This window comes from Salvelinus fontinalis, chromosome 8 (genome assembly GCF_029448725.1).
Source record: "Salvelinus fontinalis isolate EN_2023a chromosome 8, ASM2944872v1, whole genome shotgun sequence".
Lineage (NCBI taxonomy): Eukaryota > Metazoa > Chordata > Actinopteri > Salmoniformes > Salmonidae > Salvelinus > Salvelinus fontinalis.
The window spans coordinates 30687748-30699274 of NC_074672.1; positions in this window are offsets into that span (position 1 = coordinate 30687748).

Genomic DNA, 11527 nt, shown 5'->3' on the forward strand with positions numbered 1-11527 from the left:
ATATAACAACACAGAGTTACACATGGAATAAACAAACATACAGTCAATAATACAGTAGAAAAAAAGTCTATATACATTGTGTGCAAATGAGGTAAGATAAGGGAGGTAAGGCAATAAATAGGCCATGGTGGCGAAGTAATTACAATGTAGCAATGAAACACTGGAGTGATAGATGTGCAGAAGATGAATGTGCAAGTAGAGATACTGGGGTGCAAAGGAGCAAGATAAATAAATAACAGTATGGGGATGAGGTAGTTGGATGGGCTATATACAGATGGGCTATGTACAGGTGCAGTGATCTGTGAGCTGCTCTGACAGCTGGTGCTTAAAGTTAGTGAGGCAGATATGACTCCAGCTTCAGTGATTTTTGCAGTTTGTTCCAGTCATTGGCAGCAGAGAACTGGAAGGAAAGGTGGCCAAAGGAGACATTTTTCTTTAGGGGTGACCAGTGAAATACACCTGCTGGAGCGCATGCTACGGGTGGGTGCTGCTATGATGACCAGTGAGCTGAGTTAAGGCGGGGCTTTACCTAGCAAAGACGTGAAGATGATCTGGAGCCAGTGGGTTTGGCAACGAGTATGAAGCGAGGGCCAGCCAACGAGAGCATACAGGTCGCAGTGGTGGGTAGTATATGGGGCTTTGGTGACAAAACGGATGGCACTGTGATAGACTGCATCCAATTTGTTGGGTAGAGTGTTGGAGGCTATTTTGTAAATGACATCGCCGAAGTCGAGGATCGGTAGGATGGTCAGTTTTACAAGGGTATGTTTGGCAGCATGAGTGAAGTATGCTTTGTTGCGAAATAGGAAGCCAATTCTAGATTTAATTTTGTATTGGAGATGCTTAATCTGAGTCTGGAATGAGAGTTTAGAGTCTAACCAGACACCTAGGTATTTGTAGTTGTCCACATATTCTAAGTCAGAACCGTCCAGAGTAGTGATGTTTGACGGGCGGGCAGTTGCGGGCAGCGATCGGTTGAAGGGCATGCATTTAGTTTTACTTGCATTTAAGAGCAGTTGGAGGCCACGGAAGGAGAGTTGTATGGCATTGAAGCTCGTCTGGGGGTTAGTCAACACAGTGTCCAAAGAAGGGTCAGAAATATACAGAATGGTGTCGTCTGCGTAAAGGTGGATCACCAGCAGCAAGAACGACATCGTTGATTTATACACAGACGAGAGTCGGCCCGAGAATTGAACCCTGTGGCACCCCCATAGAGACTGCCAGAGGTCCGGACAACAGGCCCTCTGATTTGACAGCTGCGATGATCCAGGTGAAAAGGTTCAGAGCTTGCGGTAGGAATCCGGGGATATGGAGAGAAAACAAGTCCAGTATGCTCTGGTTTGAATCACGTTGTGCAAACTGGCGAGAATTTTCTGAGCTATAGGTTAGCTAATGACCGCTAGTCAGAAGTAAAGAAAAATACTTTTGAAAAAGCAGATTCACACCACATTGGGTGAGGCGGGTTGCAGGAGAATATTTTGAAATTGAGGTTTAGAAAAATCTAAAAACATATGCGAAGCAAAAATATATAAAAAGATATATACAGTACATGGGACACAACAAGACGAGGACAAAGACGTGTTACTACTACGCCATCTTGGGAACATTTGCCTCAATCCTGACTAGTGTCCCAGTCCCTGCCACTGAAATACATCCCCACAGCATGAAGCTGCCACCACCATGCTTCACTGTAGGTATGGTGCCAGGTTTCCTCCAGATGTGACGCTTGGCATTCAGGCCAAAGAGTTCAATCTTGGTTTAACCAGACCAGAGAATCTTGTTTCTCATGGTCTGAGAGTCTTTAGGTGCCTTTTGGCAAACTCCAAGTGGGCTATCATGTGCCATTTACTGAGGAGTGGCTTCCATCTGGCCGCTCTACCATAAAGGCCTGATTGGTGGAGTGTTGTAGAGATGGTTGTCCTTCTGGAATGTTCTCCCATCTCTACAGAGGAACTCTATAATAGAGCTCTGTCAGAGTGACCATCGGGTTCTTGGTCACCTCCCAGATCAAGGTCCTTCTCCCCCGATTGCTCAGTTTTGCCAGGCGGCCAGTGTAACGGATGTGAAATGGCTAGCTAGTTAGCGGGTACGCGCTAATAGCGTTTCAATCGGTTACGTTACTTGCTCTGAGACTTGAAGTAGGGTTTCCCCTTGCTCTGCAAGGGCCGTGACTGTTGTTGATGTGTGCAGAGGGTCCCTGGTTCGCGCCCGGGTTGGGGCGAGGGGACGCCATAAAGTTAAACTGTTACACCAGCTCTAGGAAGAGTCTTGGTGGTTCCAAACTTATTCCATTTTAGAATTATGGAGGCCACTGTTCTTGGCGACCTTCAATACTCCATAAATGTTTTGGTACCCTTCCCCAGATCTGTGCCTCGACACATTCCTGTCTCGGAGCTCTACGGACAATTCCTTTTACTCCATGACTTGGTTTTTGCTCTGACATGCACTGTCGACTGTGGGACAGGTGTGTGCCTTTCCAAATCATGTCCAATCAATTGAATATACCACAGGTGGACTCCAATAAAGTTGTAGAAACATCTCAAGGATGATCAATGCAAACAGAATGCACCTGAGCTCAATTTCGAGTCTCATAGCTAAGGGTCTAAATACCTTTGTACATACAGTATTTGTTTATTTTTTATAAATAGTAAAAAAAAATGTTTTAATCCATTTTAGAATAAGGCTGTAACGTAACAAAATGTGCAAAAAGTCTAGGGGTCTGAATCCTTTCTGAAGGCACTATATGAATGAAAGAGGAGTTACAACAGATCTGCTAACAGGCAATGAGTCACCCTCAGGAAATGTAAAGCAGTGAGTTTAAACCTCTTGTTTAACTATTGCATTTCCGTCACAGCAAGCTGTACCTGTAAGCACAGTATGTGAAGACAGATTCCTAGCTCTTCTCCTTGTTTACACCTGGAGTATAGCAGGTGCTCTCCAGGAATGATAATTGAGACTTTCTACACTCTCAATTATCCTAGTGATCCATCTGTCATACCTGCTCCTCTCCAATTATGTCTTTGTAGTCTGCTGGCATGTGCCCAGTGCTCAGCCAAAGCCTCACAATGTGACAGAGAGGTACAGGTGTAAGATCTTAATTTGACCAGTTTCTCACAAGTCTGACATTTTTAAACCTTGAATACACAGTTTGCTGTACAGGACATTTCCTGCCACAACAGTGTGATCAAATTAGGATCCTTCATCTGTATTGGATGAAACACTCTAGACCATTGGAAGGTAGGGGTACAACAGTGGCTCAGTGATAAGCGTCTTAACTGCACCTTTCACTACTACACCAACCAATGTGATGCACCAACCTGGGTGATGGACAGCAGCCATTTTGTGCTTGAACATTACCCACAAATCAGCCACTGTGACAGAGAGGTGAGGAGTGGCAGTCTGCAGCCAAGAGTTATTAGATGCCTGTAAGTGTTTGGAGCTGGGTTTGGAACTCAGCCAAGACACTGAGGCTAACACCCCCAGCTCTGGCAATAAGTGTGATGGGATGTGTAGTGACCACAGACCAGTCAAGTGGACATTGGGTTAATGTTTCAGTAGTCTCATTTGTCGCACCAGTCAAAAGGTTTCTCTGTCCATAAGAACCGATTTAGGATCAGCACCCTCTCATCCAAGTCCTGTCCATAACTACAAAAAAACAGCTGATTGGTACATTATGACCTACAGTACAGCATGCCAGTGAAAATACCTAGAAACAAAAATATCTGCTGTTTTCCTTTTATTGTTGCCATGGCAATAATAGTCTCTCCTGATTGGGGAAAAGGAGGGTGATGCAGTAAAGGATTCAATGGAGCATAGACATTCCACTGATCAGATTGGCGCACTTTCAACAAATCTGTCCTAACAAAGTTGATATTCTTCAAATACGTCATGGTTTATGTAGTGTAACAGGCCCACAATGTGCTTACATTGGATATACAGTATTTCCTTGTTTTGGCTGCATAACATGTAGAAGCTTTCCCTTTTCAGGTTTAGAAGTGACTGCTAAATGCTAACTCCAGTTCTTATAAGCTGGTTAGCATAGCTAACATACAGAAATCGTTGATGGTAGTCAAAGTTGTTTTTAACTTTAATGTAGTTGATTGTGATGAGATGAACATGTGTTGGGGTTGACATCCATACAAGCATTATACTCCAATTTTGACCTCAACATCATGTGAAATACACATATAAACAACAGCCTAAATGTAGATACATTTTGCTAGGGGGCAATGAGGAGATTTAGGATCTTTCCCCCACGCTTTTCCATGGCAAATCCATTGTTTTGGTCGAGTTCGATTGACCTCTTTACCACATTTATTGTTGTGATAACGAGTGGCAAAGTATTATGACTGACAGTGGAACAACCGGGAGGTTCTGACCTTCCAGTCACTCAGTTCTAGAATCTTCTGGGGGTTATTTTAGTGAGTGATTGGGCCTTTGTTTCTATGACTAACCTATGTGGCCCTAACGGGTGCAATGATAAGCGGAGACAGTTGCTGTGTCTGCAGTGATATTCGGCGAGAGGGACGATGTCACACATTTGATTGTGATAGCAAACGCCCCTGGCATTGTGTCGGTTAATTACCTGAACTTCTAAGTAGCTGTGTTCCTGGGTCTGAGTTATTTTATCAGGAAGCGTTTATAGAATATTATAATTGAGGACATTTGTTAACGTTCTTTGTCAATGATTCATAATCATCCTTGTGTGTATGTGGGTTTAGAGGTTGTGGCACAACTGTTGTCACCTATACAAAAGAGAAAGTACTAAAGCTCCACTAATCCCCTGTCTAATCATATGATAGTGTTATTTTAATGGTGCCATTGTAATGTTGTCTGCTTTGATGTCGACTTTGGAAACATGAAAGCTTTACAGAGACAGTACAGGAAGTACAGACAATCTCCTCAACAATCCCAGTTAGAACAGGAACATATGTGTTTCACCAAACAGAGGTGAAACACGCAGCTTTATGTCTGATTTGTAATAGTGGCAGTGAGCTATGTAACCCAAGACGCAGAGAATAAAAACAGTACCGACAAGTGTCTTGAATTAAAAAAAATCCTAATCTTTTCTTCTCTGCGATGATTGCTATTCTCCTTCCACAACGGATAGGTTTGAAGCAGCTTTATGCTTTTAACAAAGGCTTGTTTAAAATGAAATTGGCAGTTCTACATCCTCTTATAATTTGTTTTGAGGGCGAAATCTGTCTCTCTTACACAACTACTGTTTTCCTACAAACTTGAATTTCTGTGAGTGTAAATGAGTATGTAGAATATTCACATTTTCAGATTGACTGCATTATTCAACAGCGTGTATTGTAACATTGCTTAATACATATTTACAGCATGTAAGACAGAAAATGTGGGCATTCTGCCTTCAACATCATATAGGTCTACATAGAAATGTTTCTAATCTAATGCATTTGTAACATTGTTCATTACACATAGCATGCAGAATGTGCACACTCTCCTTTTCTAAATGAACTATGATGTTCAGCACATGTTTATCTACCATGGCTCATTACCATACAGAGGATGGAATTAAACACTACAGTTGAGGCCAGACCTACTTATTCCAGCTACGTGCCCCAGGTGTATTCTTTCCCCACAGACCCCCACTGGCAGCGCTTTGCTTGGGTTGGCTTCCTGCTGACGAACTATTCATCAAACACATGAATTAATCTCTCGTACTCGTTAGAAGGAAATTAACTCTGTTACAAATGACCTCACAGACATTTCGCATAAGGTGGGAAAATAAATCACCACCTTTACGTATGGATGAGTAACACCCACTAAAATCTGCACTTATGGCAGCAGCCTTATATACTATCAATACCAGCATATACCTCAGGAAAGGTTCTACTACTACTGGAGATTAGACTTACATTCTTCACATTTTTGGTTATTTCCTACCTGATGCAACTAATCGAAGTTAGTTGAATCAGGTGTGTAAGTATTGAGGTAAAAATCTGCATTGATGCTTCACCATTAGAGAGACCCCGGGTTGTTTCCATGGTTAAACAGAGGGAAGCTCTTCAGGCCAGTAGGGGACAGGTCTGGTCTGAGCCAGAGTTATCCCCAGGGTCGGTCTGTTCAGTGAGCTCAATGCTTCAGTGGTCCCCAACTCCCCCTGTCCTCTTGTCTCCCCTCTCCCTCTTAACAATAAATCCCACAGGAGCACAGCGGCTGGAACGCTGTGTCACACGAGGGTAATATTCCCCCAGCGACTTTCCCGTTCCACTGCCTGCATACACAATGGGTATCTGAGCCATTCCACATGATCATCCCTAATAACAGGAGAAATATGAGGTGGAGGATGGTACTACGTGTTCATTACCCAAGTCCCTGCGGATTAAAATATGCACATATTCCTTTCAAGGCAATGTCAGAGAAATGGGAGAGGTCACAGGAAGGTCAGGGTTTCCGATCCCCTGGTGATTTCTCATTTATACTCACACAACCTTATATTATCATGTCTCATTGACTCACCATAGCACAGGCAAGGAAACACAGAGATGCATAGAGATGCAGGAAGACGCACAGGAAGAGTCCTCTGTGTTCCAACGTTGCCAGAGAAATCTGAGCTAAGGCAACTAACTGATTGTGTACTGATGAATTTTATGCCTGCTTGACAGAATGTGTGTGTAAGAGAATGATCTGCTTTGTCTTTACAGGGCACAGTAGAGACTGGGACTTTCAGGGTTGCTCTGGGATTGAATAAAGCCCAGTTCATTTGCTACATATCACGTTTTGGTACATTGTTTGAGACAATCCCTCATATTTCATCAGTGGGCCTGAATGGGAGTTTTATATCTTGCCTATTTCTTCCACCTTTCAGCTCTCTTTAAGCTCCTCCGTGTCGTGTCATAAGTCGTTTTTTTCTGCTTTTAGAATATCTCCCTTCTTTTCTTTCGTGGTGAAAATCTAATCTATAAATCAAAGGCAATGGGAGAGAAAGACGAGGAGTGAATGACATTTCAATCCGCTTCCAGTTTCCATAGCTTCATAGGGAGAAATAAACAGGAAATTAAAATGGAATTCATAACCATGCAGACATAATGCAGGTTCCTTTCAGAAAATTGCAAGCAGGTGCCCTTCTTACGGCTGATTCTCACTTTCTATTCTATTCAGAATGGATTCTATTCTCTCTTATTCTTTCCCTGGGAAGTGGCAGGATTTTTTTTTAAAGAAATGGCAGAAATGTGCGTAGAATGGCTTTCATTCAGTTATAATTCCCTGAGTCAGAAATTAAGAATACCAATAGTAAACAAAACCAATGAACAATATTGGATTTTAAGTAAAAAAACAACAACAATGCCTCGGCTCGCAGTTGGCGTTCCAATTCATCCTAAAGGTGTTCGATGGGGTTGAAGTCAGGGCTCTGTGCAGGCCAGTCAAGTTCTTCCACACTGATCGTCAAACCTGTATGGACCTCGCTTTGTGCACGGTACATTGTCATGATGAAACAGGAAAAGGTATTCCTCAAACTGCTGCCACAACGTTGGAAGCACAGAATCATCTAGAATGTGCTTGTGTGCTGTAGCGTTAAGAAATTCCTTCACTGGAACTAACAGGCCTAGCCCAAACCATGAAAACAGCCCCAGACCATTAATTCTTCCTCCAGCAAACTTTACAGTTGGCACTATACATTGGGTCAGGTAGCGTTCTTCTGGCTTTGCCAAACCCAGATTTGTCCATCGGACTGCCAGATGGTGAAGGGTGATTTATCACTCCAGAGAATGTGTTTCTACTGGCAGCTAGCTTTACACCACTCCAGCCGATGCTTGTCATTGCGCGTGGTTACCTTAGGCTTGTGTGCGGCTGCTCGGCCATGGAAACCCATTTCATGAAGATTGTGCCGAACAGTTCTTGTGCTGACGTTGTTTCCAGAGGCAGTTTTGAACTTGGTAGTGAGTGTTGCAACCGAGGACAGAAGATTTTTGTGCGCTATGCGCTTCAGCCCTCGGTCAGCACTCGGTCCCGTTCTGTGAACTTGTGTGGCCTAACACTTCGCGGCTGAGCCGTTGTTGCTCCCAGACATTTCTCTTCACAATAACAGCCCTTACGTTTGACCCGGGCCTGCTCTAGCAGGGCAGAAATTTGACGACCTGACTTGTTGGAAAAGGTGGCATCCTATAATCCTATATCCAGCAGCATACCACCCTGCATACCACTGCTGGCTTGCTTCTGAAGCTAAGCAGGGTTGGTCCTGGTCAGTCCCTGGATGGGAGACCAGATGCTGCTGGAAGTGGTATTGGAGGGCCAGTAGGAGGCACTCTTTCCTCTGGTCTAAAAAATATCCCAATGCCCCAGGGCAGTGATTGGGGACACTGCCCTGTGTAGGGTGCTGTCTTTCGAATGGGACGTTAAACGGGTGTCCTGACTCTCTGAGGTCATTAAAGATCCCATGGCACTTATCGTAAGAGAAGGGGTGTTAACCCCGGTGTCCTGGCTAAATTCCCAATCTGTCCCTCAAACCATCATGGTCACCTAATAATCCCCAGTTTACAATTGGCTCATTCATCCCCCTCCTCTCCCCTGTAACTATTCCCCAGGTCGTTGCTGCAAATGAGAACGTGTTCTCAGTCAACTTACCTGGTAAAATAACGGTAAAATAAAATAAAAATAAAATAAATAATGGTGCTACATTGAAAGTCACTGAGCTCTTCAGTAAGGACATTCTACTGCCAATATTTGTCTATGGAGATTGCATGGCTGTGTTCTTGATTTTAATACACCTATCAGCAACGGGTGTGGCTAAAATAAACAAACCCACTAATTTGAAGGGGTATCCACATACTTTTGTATATATATATAAATATATATATATATGTGTATCCTGGGCTAACCAAATTATAGTCATTCTTCATCAATGTGAGCATCTCTAGTGCACTAGGTTATAATAAGAACCCCTTTCGCTTGCATCTAACCTAATCAACCCGAGGGGTTGATTCAAGGACTCTTGATCAAACAAACATTGAACCATTCTATGTACAAAAGAGCAAAGATGAATATTTTTCAGACTTCAATGATGTTTGACAAACTGTAGGCCTGGTCTATCCTCAAGATGCTAACGGTCGAAGAGCCAAGCATCCTCCATTCCACCAATACACACAGTGAGGGCATACTGGACGTAGAGTAGTCAATTAATCAATATCCTGCATCTCTTTCCATTCTTAATGTTTAATACATTCACCGCAAATAATATCTTTTAAGGATGGGAATTGCTTCGGAAATGGTATTGAGAGCATTATGTTTCTGGTCTTAACTTTAACGGTAGCTTGACATCAAAGTTAAGTTATAAATCAAGGCACTCTCTCTCTGCGGCAAACACAGTGGGTGAAAAGAATCCTTTCCTTTTAAGTGGATGCTTGCAATTGAACTTCAGTCACTACAGTCTATAAATCGCACCATCAATTATTAACCCAAATCTCTTTGAATGTGCCAAAAGAAATCCCTGTGGGCAAACTAATGCAACAAGCAGGAAACGGGAAGAACCAATAAAATGACCAGTGCTGCCAGAGTTGGGGCCTTTTACGTTCAAACATAGAGGCCAACCTCAGACTGCAGGTATCTATCAGGGAGGAGAAGCCGTATTGGTGGATAAATAATACACTATTCCACTCACATACAGGTTGAAATAAGCTGGAAGACACAGCCCTGTCAACATGATTGATAGATACTTTAAAATGGAGCAGGGCACAAACAACAGAGATGAAGCTAGTCATTTTCAAAATGCTTTTAGAAGGATGTGTTATGTTGCATCCGAAGTTCAGAAGGTCATTTGAAAGAGCACTAAAAGCAAATATCAGCCCATTAAGACAGCAATTTTCAACAGCAATCATGACTTTACTGCAGGGATAGGTTTCCATAATTACACTCCGCTTTGAGACAAAAACAAATAGAAAAGCTTCCTTCAGGGTCACTCCTTTTCCACAAATGTTTGTTGATGCAGAATGTTTTGCAGCTATTTTCCAAAGCTTTTATATAGCCTAGGTAACATAAAATCAGTAGCAATTCCATCTCTCGCTGTGTGCAATGTATCCTAATGTTATTTCACAACTCATCCCCTTGCATATCAAGACCCACTGCAGGTTTTGTATTCTTATAATAATAAGTGTATTTTCAGTAGGTGGCAGAACCTTTTGAGAAATGCCATATTCCTTTTAAGAAACCTGTGATTTTACAACACCTGACATGCATCAAATGTTATGGTCTATGGTACATATTCATAGTAACAGTGTGAACTGCTGAAAGAGAAGGCCATGTTAGCCAAAGTATATTTCTCCTATATGATGCAAAACTTTTGAATTTCACAGATGAAAACATTGCCCGGAGCCAATTATGCATATGCAGCACCGGCACGCACAGTCACAATCCGTTCCAGTTGTTTTGGTGTATTTACACAAGCAGCGTCCAACTGATGATACCCTGGGAGGGTTTCTCCAGAACCTGTTCAGATCTATTTCCTGTCCTACAGAGGGGGGCTGAGATGAACGGTGAAGGCTGTGTTATTAGTGCTAAACTCCAGTGCTTATTATAGGCTGCTAGATTGACAGAAAAAAACTGTCCGTACTGAAGCTGAGGCACAAACAGGCGGGAAGTGATAAATATCTGCTGTCAGTTCTAACATGACTCACTTGTCTGAGTCTCAACGTTGCAGAGGAGACAAAGCGGGCCAGGGCTGCTATACAGCACACTTATCATTATCAGATTACACATAATAGATGCAGTATCCATATATTCTATGCTGTTATACAGTGATGTTAAATCTTTAGCAGATTACACATAACAGATGCAGTCCATTAAAGTGTATACACTGTACCCTTATTATTATTTAACCTTTATTTAACTAGGCAAGTCAGTTAAGAACAAATTCTTATTTACAATGACGACCTACCCCGGCCAAACCCGGACGACACTGGGCCAATTGTGCGCCGCCCTATGGGACTCCCAATCACTGCCGGATGTGATTTAGCCTGGATTTGAACCAGGGAAAGTAGTGACACGTCTTGCACTAAGATGCAGTGCCTTTGACCGCTGCGCCACTCTGGATATAAAGTATCCTTGCATTCTATGCTGCTATACAGTGCTGTTAAATCATGATCAGATTACACGTAACAGATGCAGTATCCTTGTATTCTATGCTGCTATACAGTGCTGTTAAATCATGATCAGATTACACGTAACAGATGCAGTATCCTTGTATTCTATGCTGCTATACAGTGCTGTTAAATCATGATCAGATTACACATAACAGATGCAGTATCCTTATATTCTATGCTGCTATACAGTGCTGTTAAATCATGATCAGATTTCACGTAACAGATGCAGTATCCTTGTATTCTATGCTGCTATACAGTGCTGTTAAATCATGATCAGATTACACATAACAGATGCAGTATCCTTATATTCTATGCTGCTATACAGTGCTGTTAAATCATGATGAGATTACACATAACAGATGCAGTATCCTTATATTCTATGCTGCTATACAGTGCTGTTAAATCATGATCAGATTACACGTAAC